Genomic DNA, 12,737 nt, shown 5'->3' with positions numbered 1-12,737 from the left:
AAAGCATACTCTTCACTACTTATCAGGAAAGTCAAGGCACTCTGTAATGCAGCTCCGCCTTCTAACCCCTGCCAGGCTGCAATGCACATTCCTACATACCTGGCATCCTGACTCTTTTGCCACAATTTCAATGAAAGCTTTACTTAGCAGCGATTGTTCTGACTATAGCCCACCACACACCTTTGGCATTTAATTTACAAATCGTATTTTTCTTTTACTAGTCAGCAGTGCCCTTTCTCCCTTCTATATTTATTAAAATCTTGTTACTTCAAGACTTGATTCAAATGCTACCAAAAGGAAATTTCTGATCCCCTCTTCCCACCTGTTGTTCCACTCCCAAATCACAATGCGCTTTTCTGTGTGTCTGGCTCCGGTAAGTAATATGCTCTTTCTACCTCGCCCATCTCACAGGTCCTGGAATTTAGCCCAGAAGGTTCTATGCGTTAAACATTGCAAAATATGCCTGGGAATTGACATATATCTACTGGTAAGTGAACTATTTCAGTGCCTCAAGAGCAAGCCTTGGCTGAGTACTTGAAGCAGGTTTTATGTGTGACTTTAGCCTCATCCTGCTTCTTTCGTCAAATGATATGCTGAAAACCTCTGCTCACTATGTGACTTAAAGAACTGAAGTTGGTAGGGGTCCTGTATTAATGTACCTTGGGGAGATGGTCAGATCCCAGTCTGCAGTTACAGGGGAAGTACCATTTGAGGACAAGTGAGATGGCATGCTGTAAGTTCACCAAAAACTTTGGTATCCCTGTGGAAGTGGGGACAACTACACTCTGTCCTCCATGGCTCAGCAGCCCCAGGTCAAAATGCATTCCATTATAATAAGTGTTATGGTTTGGATATGCGATGTCCCCCAAAGTTCATGTGTGAGGCAAAGCAAGAAGGTTTAGAGGAGAAATGATCAGGTTATGAGAGTCTAAACCTGATTAGTGAATTAATCCTCTGATGGGATTAACTAAGAGGTAACTAAAGATGGGTAGGGTGTGGCTAGAGAAGTTGGGTGCCTGGGGCCGTGACTTTGGGGTATATATTTTGTATCTGGAGAGTGGTGGGTGTCTCTGTTTTCTGATCATCATGTGAGCTGCTTCCCTCCACCATACTTTCCATCATGTTGTTCTGCCTCACCTTGAACCCTGAGGAATGGAGCCGGCTGCCTACTGACTGAGACCTTTGAAACTGTGAGCCCCAAAAAACTTTCCCTCCCCTAAAATTGTTCTGGTTCAATCTTTTAGTAACAGCAGTGAAAAAGCTGACTAAAACAATAATCTAGGTCTCCCAAGTTATAAAGATCCCTTGGAGGTGGCACATCAACTTATTCATATATGAAATGCCATTTGCACACTGGTACTACAATTCTTTGGAAAGGCACTATATGGGCTTATAGCATCCCTAGGAATAATATGCATCCCAGTGGGATCTGGTGACCTGGGACAAGGGTATTCCTTAGCTCCAATAGCTGTCTCCACCCACAAACAAGCACAGTGGAAGGGAAGGGAAGGCGGAGGCAGAGGTAGATCCCATCATGACATAACTGGCCATCTGTCCCAGTATCTGTGGTGTCCACAGATACTCTAAGGTAGCACTAGGGGACAATCTGGCCACCAAGGAGGAGAGGGAAACCTGGAAAAGAGAAGTCCTGGGAGAACAGAGTGCTGGCAGCATGGAGGAGCGGCAGGGAGTCAGCCTCTGCCCACTGTCACCACAGGGTCCCTGGAGCTCATGTTCAGGCCAATCTGACACCCAGTGACCATGCTTGGGTCATTTTAATGACAGCTGCCACTAATTTTAAAGGAGGATGTGCTGGAGGGAAACACATTAGGAGAGAGGAAGTTTAACAGAAATAAGAGTTAGAGGAGAGTCTCTTTCAAAGAGCAATCGACTCAAGATCTGATCCGCTTTCAGCAAGAAGCTTTATAAAACCCCTTTGGCCCCAATAAGGCAGAGCAGAAAACATTTTAATACACAGAGATTTTCTTTTGTTTTACCACAACTGCACTGGAGGAATCACACCTCTAGCAATTCCATTGGAGATGCTCAATGTCACCAGCCATAACTAGAGCATCTGAAGTCTAAGGCACAGCAAGCCCAAACCTGAGGGCAGGTGCAAAGTGGTTGGGGTGCTTCATTTTTTAGCATGACTGGAAGGTACTATGGGCATTCAGTGGGTGAGACCACAGATGCCAATTATCTTGTCATAGACAATACATTCCCACTCAACAGATACTTGTCCAACATCCACCCACCAATTCTCAACTGCCGTTCATTCATGTAGGAGAAAAATTACATGAGAAGCTAACTCAATGTTATATGTATAAATTAAAACACATTTTGCATGATTTTAATATGCGCTGAAATATTCAGAAATGCAACCTGGAAATTAAGAGAAGATTACATTTGGTTTAATTTGGAACTTTCCTGAGAGTTGTTCATAATTTGGTAAAGTTTAGAGTTGCTGACACAAGGTATCCATATAGGACTACACATTTGTAACTGCCAACTTCCCATATTCATGGGGTGATCTTCAACTAAAATACAAGAACTTCATTCTTCATTTAATCTTCCAACATAGTAGTACCCAGCATTTGTAAACTGAAATACAGTTATTCCCCCTTATCTTTGATTTTTCTTTCCACAGTTTGGTTACCCACAGTTAACCATGGTCTGAAAATGTTCAATGAAAAATTCTAGAAGTCAATAATTCATTAAATTTTAAATCATGAATCATTCTGGGTAGCACAATGAAATCTCTTGATATCCACTCTATCCCTTGTGGGATGTGAATTATACTCTCTGTTTAGTCCATCCATGTTGTATACACGACCCTCCTGTTAATCACTTACAGCCATTCTGGTCGTCAGGTCGACACTCACAGTATCTCAGTGCTTGTGTTCAAAACACCCTTGTGTTCAAACAGGCCTAGGGGTGATGTGAGCTCATGCCTGGGACCCTTCCTATCCTTGGTTGGTTCCAAAACCCTGCTCTTACCTTCACTCAAGTACTTTTGGCTAAACAATTTTGACTGTGCTGTTTCTTTTCAGGATTCTGACTGATATGCATTCAGTATTCCTCAATATGCAGAGGATTGGTTTTAGGAGCCTCTATAGATATGCTCAAGTCCCTTATGTAAAATGGTGCAATATTTGCATGGAAGCTATGCACTTCCTCTCAGATACTTGAAATCATCTCTAGATTTCTTACTGTACTTATACAATGTAAATCATGTATAAATAGTTGTTTGCCATATCATTTAGGGGAGAATGAGGAGGAAAAAAATATCCATATGTGTTCGGTACAGATGCAAATTTTTTCCCAAATATTTTCTATCTGCAGTTGATGGAACCTGCAAACACACAACTGGTAGGTACAGAAGGCTGACTGAATACATCATTTTATTTAAATTACATTCCTTTTATTTCTTTATTATATTTAGGGCTTCTTTCAATTATGTGCGTAGGATAGTATTTCAATCTGTAAAATTCGTTACAAAATCATAACCATTTTTATCAACTATTTGTCATAAAGAAGGCTCATTTAAATCTGATGAGGCCAGAGAACAGGAAGACCTAGTTTGGGAAACATCACTTTGAGCCACTGTAGGCAGAGAGCTGAGGTTCCGCAGTGAGGCCCACATTCATGACAGAATCACCTATCTGAGCTGGGCTGGGGAGGCTCAGAAGTGGACCAGCAGATGATGTGGGAGAGAACAGAATCAGGTCAGGAACTTGTTTTCCTTGCCCTTAGGAGCTGGAAACTAAGAGCAGAACCACACAGCAGGGACACCTTCGTACCACTCAGGCTGCTATAAATATACATGCACTATCTGTGCATAGACTTTAAAATACATCGTCTATTTGGGAAACCCTGTGGAGCTTATTCAAGAATTTGAGTTCAGGGATCCTCAAGAAATATGACAAGGAGCCCATATTTACATCAGGTTTCCAGAACCCCAGGATGGAAACATCAAGTTAGTAATACTCTCTATAGAGGGGCACCCACATACTCTGTAGACTGACATACTCTGCATACAAAACTCTGAGCAAACTTGTCTCACCTCCACTGCACATCCACAGCACATATGTATGCATGAATGTGTGTACACACACACACACACACACACACACATACACATACACATACGCTATGCAGCACCTAGACAGACTCAGATCATGCTGTTTTGAAGTTACAGCTCCACAAACTAGATTTGCCCAGGGCTAGTTTTCCAGGGGAGAGGGGAATACACATGCACACACACACACACACACACACAGGCATGTTTTGGCAAAAGGACAGAGGGCATCCCAGAAAAGTGGCTAGAATCCAGATCAATTATAAAAGATTGGAACAGCCTGGACCTTACTTGTTTACGCCCAAACCACAGAAAGACCTACAGCAAGCCCAACACAGCTGGTGTAACTTTGGGTCTGAGAAATGTTAAATACCAGCCACAATGTCGAATTGCCACTTTCCAATAAAGTTATTGTAATGAATACACAAATTCAGGGAGAGTTCCTATCCACTAGGGGCATTGCAGACCCCACCCTCAATAAGGATGTTTACTTCTGCTTCCCTTTCTGCACCCATACCCACTCCATACTCACACCACAAACCCCTCTGAAGTTTTCCAGGTCACAGCCAGTGCTAGGAGCATACCAGAAAAATCAACATTTTTTGCCACATCACCTTGACTAGAGGTATGAAGAGCTTAATTTACCCTGACGAACCTGGGAAACCTTACAGACTTGTAAATCATACTTGCCACATAGCAGAGGTTCCTCTACTCCCAACTTTATAACGCCATAGGGAGACACATCCCCTGCATCATCAATGACTCCAAACACCCCATTACATCAGAAAGCAAATTACCATTTCTTTATGGCATTTGCTGATCAATGGATGGAATTGAAGAACATCCACCATGTGAAATAAGCCAGACCCAGAAAGTCAAGGGTTGAATATTTACTCTCATATTCAAAAGCTAGAGCAAAATAAGGATAAAAAGGTGGTGGGGGGATGAGTGTGGTAGAGGAAGGGGAAAAGAGGAAGGACAGGACAAAGGAAGACAGATAGCATGGAATTGACCCAAACTATTCTATGTACATGTACAAATATACCACAATGAAATTCACCTTTGTGTATATCTATAATGCACTCACTTTAAAAAATAACTATAAATAAATAGAAGAAAGATTAGTAAAAGAGAGGAATGGGAATAGGATGGGGGAGGGAGGGAGGGAAGAAGGGAAAGGGGAAGTATTTGGGACTAAATTCGAGTCCATGCTTGTACAATTACATGAAAATGAACCCCAATATCTTGTGTAACTATAATATAATTCATACTATAATGTATGAATTTAAAAATTAATAATTTTTTTAAAAAAATTTAGAAAGACAGTGTTCATCTTCTATACCCCATGTTTCTCTTTGCCTGTTCAAAATCCACATTTGAAGAGAGAGAGGAAGTTGTGCAAAGCTGTGACGAGGTGGAGCATCTAGCCAAGTGGATACGTTATCTGCAGAAAATTATGGTTTAACATTCAGCCTTTTGAGTTGCTTAGAATACCCTTTCCTGAATCTATGCTGGGCATTTCCTAATTGCATATTTTCTCCAGCATGAGAAATTGCAAGCTTGGTAAATTATGTTCTTCAATATTTCACTTGATATACAAATCAAGAATCAGAATGGCAATTTAGAACAGCAGGTATCATGCTTTTGAACTGAGATAATGTTTAAGATTTTCTGCGCTCTTCCTTCAGTTGCTGTTTCCAGTGACATATTATATAAGGCACTCAGATACCCACTAATTGATTTAAAACCCAGCTTGCATATTATAAATACTCTTGTGCTCTTTATTATCTTGGTCCAACAGAAGGCATTTGAATCATTATTATAAATCCCAACAGGCTCCATCAAACAAATGACTTCTATTAAATTAACATCATCTTTTGGGAAGAATAGACCAAAAAAAATAAAGACAAAATTAAAACTTATCATCAATATCAATTTATTCTCCAAAATAACAGCTCCTCTTCTTCTTATAAGGAATGTATAATTTCATTCCTGCGGTCCAAAGGAAGTCCAAAGATTCAATCCCATCATTGACTCAACTCACCTCACAATCCAGATCTTTCAGTTCAGGCAGCCCCAAAGTCTAAGAAAATAGCAACAGTGCTTGCTTTCTCTGTGAAGTGAAGGGTGCAAAGGAGACAGAGAAAGAGGCAGGAAAAAAGTTAGAGGGAAGGCTGACAGGGACTGTTTTAGGAGAAACTGATAGTTATCAACCTTGGTCAAATGATTTTAAGCAATCAATGAAGTTTTAAAAAAAAAAAATATTTATTTTTTAGTTGTAGTTGAACACAATATCTTTATTTCACTCATTTATTTTTATGTGGTGCTGAGGATTGAACCCAGTGCCTCACGCATGCCAGGCAAGCGTGCTACCACTTGAGCCACATCTCCAGCCCCCCAATGAAGTTTTTTGAAAGTTCTTCAATTTGACCTTGATGTTAGGAGTAGTCCTCTTTAAGAGGCCCCCCAGTGATGACATCAGGTCCCTTAGAGAAGGATCCTAACACAATATTTGGCCAAACAACAATTACATAGTTCTAGCACAAATGCTATTTATTAGTTTCCAACTATTAGAGTCAACAAAAAACACAGAAAACCTAGTTATAGATGTGAGACAAAATGTGAAGGCAGAGCACCTGGACAGTATGAAAGTGGCCAGGGAGTTGTCAGAAGCAGGTATGTGGGAACAGGGACAAGGAGATTATCCTAGGAGGTCTGAGGGCTCCATCTTAAGCAATAGGATTTAAAGTCAACGAGTGTCTTAGTCCATTTTGTGTTGCTATAACAAAATAATAGAGACCAGGTACTTTACAAAGTAAAAGTTTATTTAGCTCACAGTTCTGGAGGTCCAAGAGCATGGCAACAACATTGGCTTCTGGCAAGGACCTCAGGACAGAGAGCGATCACATGGGGAGCAAGGAAGCAAGAAGGAAAGCCAAACTTGCTTTGCAAAAATCCACACCCAGGGCAAGCAATCCAGTCCTGCAAGACCTAACCACTCCACTCCATGAGACCAACATGAATCCCTTCCCAAGGCAGTCATGAGCCAGGCGCTTTCTGGCAGGCCCCATCTCTTCTTAGTCCCCTTCCTTTCAATACCATCACACGGGGAAGAAAGTTTCAACATGAGTTTGGGTGGGGACAAACCACATCTACATCTTAGCAATGAGACCCCAAAATGTAAAAAGATTATAAACAGTTTAAGCATATTATCTGAAATTGAACAGTAGCTTCCAGACTCTACCCTCCCCCCACCCCCCAAAAAAGAACAATTTAGAAAAGATCACCTCTGGTGGTGAGTGGTCACAGGAAGAGATGATTTTTAACTAAGACATTTTTGCATGTGATGTACTTCACCCCTCTGCACACCTATGATAAGGAAGAAGAGAAGGAAAGAAGAAGAGACTTGGCCAAAATGCAGAACAGGAAAATGCCATTTAAAAAAAAAAAAAAAAAAAAGATATGAGTGGTGAGAAGTGGTTCAGACCTGGGTAAGAGGAGAGTCTCCTTTTTACCAGAGTCAAGGCTAGGTGTATGAGCTGAGACTAATGCAAAAAAACCCTGAAGGAGAAGATGTCACAAGGCCTATACCCCAGCCATCACCCTGCTCCTAGTGGTGTGACCATGAGAAGGACATCGAACTCCTCTGGGCCTTAGTTTCCACATTTATAAAATTAAAAATATCAGACTAAATCAGCTCCAATAACACCTGGTCCCAGGAACATGGTTCCTGGGTTTGCCCTCAAATCCTTAAAACCTTGCTAGCTGATCAATTCCCCTTCCTGGGGCTCAATGCACAACCTCCAGAGACTATAGGATTTAGAGCCCCCACATTCTTGAAGTCACAGCTGGTGACCAGCCAAGCCCCTGGAAGAATTTAGGAGGTTAAAGACTCACTTCAGTATCTGGGGAGTCCTCCAGAGGACAAACCCACCAGCTCTGGCCCACCAACCCCAGAATCCTGGGACCAGAAGGGAAATGCAGAGCCCAGAGAACCACGAGTCTGAGTATCTTGTCAGGGCCAAACAAACTGAGATTTCTGAAATCTAAAAAAAAAAAATCTTAAAAAAAAAGCAGATCTAGAAAAAGTTGGAAGCAATAAAAAAAATATAACCACGCTTATGACCTTCCCCCCGCAATGGTTCTCTCACTTCTTGCTGCTTCTTGTCTCTTTCTTTAGTAGATTCCAATCTTTATAAACATCTACTCCAAGTCAAAGGAGCCAGGGGGAAGAAAGGAAAGCCTGAGGTTTACCTGAAATGGCCAAGGAATGAGGGATAATCATGTCATTGGAGGCCCCCTTTTGGAAATGCCATGTAAAATAAAAGACCCTTGAGTCACCACATTATTTATCTTGCTCCTCCAGCCATGGCCACCCCACCCCCAAATACACACAGACAAACACCACCCAGACCCCTCCCCAGCAACACTCCTGTGGGATCTGTGTTCTAGAGACCTGAAGAATGGACTGCCTCTCCCAGCTTCCCTCCACCCCACCAAGGTGAAGCATCAGCAAGGTCAGGCTCTCCTGAAGCCAAGGGTTAAAGAGACCAATACCCTATGACACTGAATGAGTTGGTCCAAATTTCTCCCTTTGTAGACTTGTAGCTATTAAAAGAATAAGATCATCCAAAGTACATGTATGAAGACACGAATTGGGTGCTCTATATGTGTAATAAGAATTGTAATGCAAAAAAAGTACATGTTTGAAGGCATGAATTGGCATGAACATACTTTATATACAAAGATACGAAAAATTATGCTCTATATGTGTAATAAGAATTGTAATGCATTCTGCTGTCATGTATTTAAAAAAAAATAAAATCAATTAAAAAAAAAGGATCCAAGAACCAGAAAAAAAAAAAAGACAAAGAACAAGATAACTGTTTTAGTCAGCTTTTCTGCTGCTGTGACTAAAAATCTGACCAGAACAATTTTAGGGGAGGAAAAATATTTGGGGGGGCTCATGGTTTTCAAGGTCTCAGTTCATCAACAACCAACTCCATTCTTTGGGGCTCAAGGTGAGGCTGAACATCATGGTGGGATAATATGGCTGAGGGAAACAGCTCACATGAATGATCAGGAAGCAGAGAGAGAGACTCCACTCTCTAGATACAAAATATATACCCTACAGCCACGCCCCCAATGAACCACTTTCTCCAGCCACATCCCACCTGCCTCCGGTCACCATTCAGTTAATCCCATCAGGGAGTAATCCACTGATTGGGTTAAAGCTCTCACAATCATTTCCCCTCTGAACCCTCTTGCATTGTCTCACATATGAGCTTTTGGGGGACATCTCACAGACAAACCATAACAGTCACAGAGTGAGCAAAGGACAGAGTCAAGACACAAGCCCAGATGGACAGGTCCCTCTGCCTGGCCCAGGAGGAATAAGAAATGGCCTTGTCAGGTGCTCATAGCTCAGGAGAACAGCTACTTTCACACACACTACCTAGCATGTCGCAGGTACTCACCAAATGACTTTGTTTAATCCCAGCGGCACCTGGGGCAAAAAGATTGTAATTTTATCAAGAATCAGGTTGGGAAGATGTTACCCAGCTATTAAGAGACAGAATCAGGACTGAAACCCCAAACCATCCACTTCTTTCCTGCTGTCTGCTCTCAGAGAGAAGGATGAAGAAGACTTCACACCCTTGCATATGAGGAACATTTGGTTCATATTTTCACTGGTGTCATGTTTTGGAAGCTGACAGCGGCCACATCATGCTGCCAAGTTAGCCCCAAATGCTCTAGTCTGTGCACAGCTTCCTGGGGCTGGAGATGAGGGGAGGGAGGACCTGAGACAAGTAGACCAACCCAACACACAGACACACTGGGAGGCACCATCCATAGAAACAAAGCGGGAGGGAGAGACGTCTGCCGGAAGGTTCCTTTGAGACACACATGCCTATGGGTATCTTTTACAGTTCACAGCAGGAGACGTGCCCTGGCTGATGCAAGGGCTTCTACTGGGGAAAGGACCAGAACCTAGGGATCATGGAGGTAATGCTCCACACATAGTATGTTGGGTTTTATCTGGTTTTTATTCAACACAGTGGTTTTACCAATGTCAGGAACAGGTTGGACATCCTGAGCTTAGCAGCAATCATTCTGTCATTCTCTTGGAATTAGGACCCTCTTTCACTATTAAGTGAAACACTGCTCCTAAGATTCTTATTTACTTTCTCCACCTGACTTCTCTGTAAAGGGCCACAAAGAAATTTCCTCTTTCAGCAGCTTAGTCTATAAGCAGCTAGATAGAGCCCACATGAAGAAAGACTCTTTTGCAAAATCAATGGCTCTAGGATCATCCAGAATCACCTGCCCTGTAAGAGGCAACTCTGTTGCAGAGTGTATGTATAAACTTCTTGTGCAACATTGAAGACTAGGAAGGAATGGACAGTTATAGCCCCACCTGGAGGAGTCACATCCCCAGTGTGCAGTGGTTTGTGGGTGACAGAGTTCTCTTTCAAATTCTTTTCTTCAAATTCTTTACTAATTAGATTTTCTCTGGCATCAAGGGGAGTTTAAATGAGCTCAGGAAACAGGGCCAATAGCTTCAGGTGTGTGGTGTGGTGGGGGCAAGCCAGCAGGGCAGACTCTCTCCCTGTGTTATCCTAACCCAAGTATTCAGTGGCAGGGGTAAGTAAGTACATCCAGCCAGACTGCCTTCCTTCATTTTTTGTTTGTTTGTTTGTTTGTTTTTGTTTTTAAAGACAGCTTCCCCTCTAACGGAGAGAGGCCAGTGGAAGAAGCTTACTTTTGCAGTCACTTAGTTGACAGGAGTGATGGTTGACCAGCTAAATTTCCCTGTGTTTCTTCCCCACAGTTCAAAGTTAGATGTTCTAGCCACCAACCCTCCTCAGTAGCTCATCTCCACCTTGATTATTTTCCCAGGAAAACTGGCAAGCCACCTGCCTCCAGTGGGCCTGTGTTGAGAGAGGATTCCTGGCAGCTTGGGAGGCCTTTCTATGGGGTAGAGGCCTCATTGTTTGGAAAAGGTGTTTCTAGTTATATTGCTGCCAAGACCTTCCTCTACATCCCAGATTTCAACTTCATAATCACTTAATGTTTTACAACAGACTGATTCAGACACATAGCAAGGGGCTGCCCCCCAGTGAGCATGGGCACCACCAAAATCTTCAGAACCCCATTTAATGGTACTATTATATAAGCTTAAATGAGTAAAGGTGAAATGGGTGGAAAGGCAACAGGAAAAAAACTCTTCTGAATTTTGCATGGACACTGATGCCCAACTTACAAAACTGTTTTAGTCAACTTTTTCACTGCTGTGACTAAAGGACCTGACCAGAACAACTATAGAGGAGGAAAAGTTTATTTAGAGGTTCATGGTTTCAGAGGTCTCAATCCATAGACAGAAGACTCCATTCCTCAAGGCTCAAGGTGAGGCTGAACATCCTGGAGGAAGAGTGTGGCAGAGGGAAGCACACAGAGAGATCTCCACCTGCCCCATAGCCACGCCCCCATGAACCACTTCCTCCAGCCACACCCCACCTGCCTCCAGTTACCACTATGGTAAGCCCATCAGGGATTAATTCACTGGTTAGGTTAACTTAATCATTTCTTCTCCAAACCTTTTTGCATTGACTCACATGTGAGCTTTTGGGGGACACCACATCTAAACCATAACAAAAACTAAATTTCCCATAACAAAATTATTCATGTTTAACCTAACTTTCAAATCTCTTAGCACCACTCTCTTCCATGTACTGCTAAAGAGTCCCTCAACACACCATTCTGATGTCATCAGGTTCTACCAGCACCATGTCCACATCTCAGGCAAACGCCTCCTAGAATTTGGGCATCTAGGACTGGGTCAAACTGCAGAGAGAGAACTTGATGGCTGGAGAAACACTTATCTCAAAGGGTCATTATCATCTTAAGTAGATTACTGTTTTACATGATTAGTCATTAGGTTGGGAAGCAAGATGAGTTGGTGGCTAAGGAAGTAAGGGGGTTGGGGGGGTAAGGGGACAAGTTAATAGCTGAGACTCCATTTCTTCTATTATTAGCTGTGTGACCTGAACACATACATGCTCAATAAATATTTCTGGAATGAATGAATGAATGAATGAATGAATGACTTCATCTCTCTTAGCCCAGATCCTCTGTAAAATGGAGCACAATCTGCCAAGGCTCCATCACCATTATGTTTGTTAGACACACTGGTGGCCTCTGTTTTGGAATCTTTATAAACATACTTGTGTAGTACTCTTAGAAGACAGACTTAGTCTGTCCCTTCAGAGCAGAGGGCAGGTTTGCTTACTGAAGTCCAGTATAATAAAGATAATGTCTCCCTCTGGAGCAAAGGTCAGGCAAGACTGCTTACCACATTAAAAGACAGCATGACTTCTAGGCTCAGAGTGCCTTGGCTGCAATGCAAATTCACCGTGTGCTCAAGATAGACCTGGGCCACTCCACACCAGCCTCATAGAAACTAGGAACAGAAACTGATGTGAATGTGAAGCTGACACTAATACTCACCATGTGTAACATAGAACTTTGTTTCTGACCCAGGAGTCTCTCATCTTCTGCCAGCATCCATGAAGTAGGCAGGCTCATGAGCTTGAAAGGAGGGTAAAAATCCGAGCTCTTCACCTGTCCTGACAATAACAGTCTCTACCTCATAGTATTG

The 12,737-nt window shown here is 42.4% G+C and overlaps 1 protein-coding gene across 7 annotated transcripts in view; it reads right to left on the bottom strand.

Moving 5' to 3' along the window:
* Creb5 (cAMP responsive element binding protein 5) overlaps positions 1-12,737 on the bottom strand; it is a 401,653-nt gene that overhangs the window by 357,899 nt on the left and 31,017 nt on the right. Inside the window, exon 1 of one of the 7 annotated variants that reach the window (XM_048786390.1) lies at positions 6,123-7,317. The exons of the other annotated variants lie outside the window; for them this stretch is intronic. The gene's annotated coding sequence lies outside the window, so the exon portion shown is untranslated. Of the gene's footprint in view, positions 1-6,122; positions 7,318-12,737 lie in introns of those variants that run through there. 7 annotated transcript variants of the gene reach the window in all.

The sequence above is a fragment of the Marmota marmota genome, unplaced genomic scaffold (assembly GCF_001458135.2).
Source record: "Marmota marmota marmota unplaced genomic scaffold, marMar, whole genome shotgun sequence".
Taxonomy (NCBI): Eukaryota; Metazoa; Chordata; class Mammalia; order Rodentia; family Sciuridae; genus Marmota; species Marmota marmota.
Note: the sequence above shows the minus strand (reverse complement) of the source record. Positions and strands in the feature narration are given on the sequence as shown.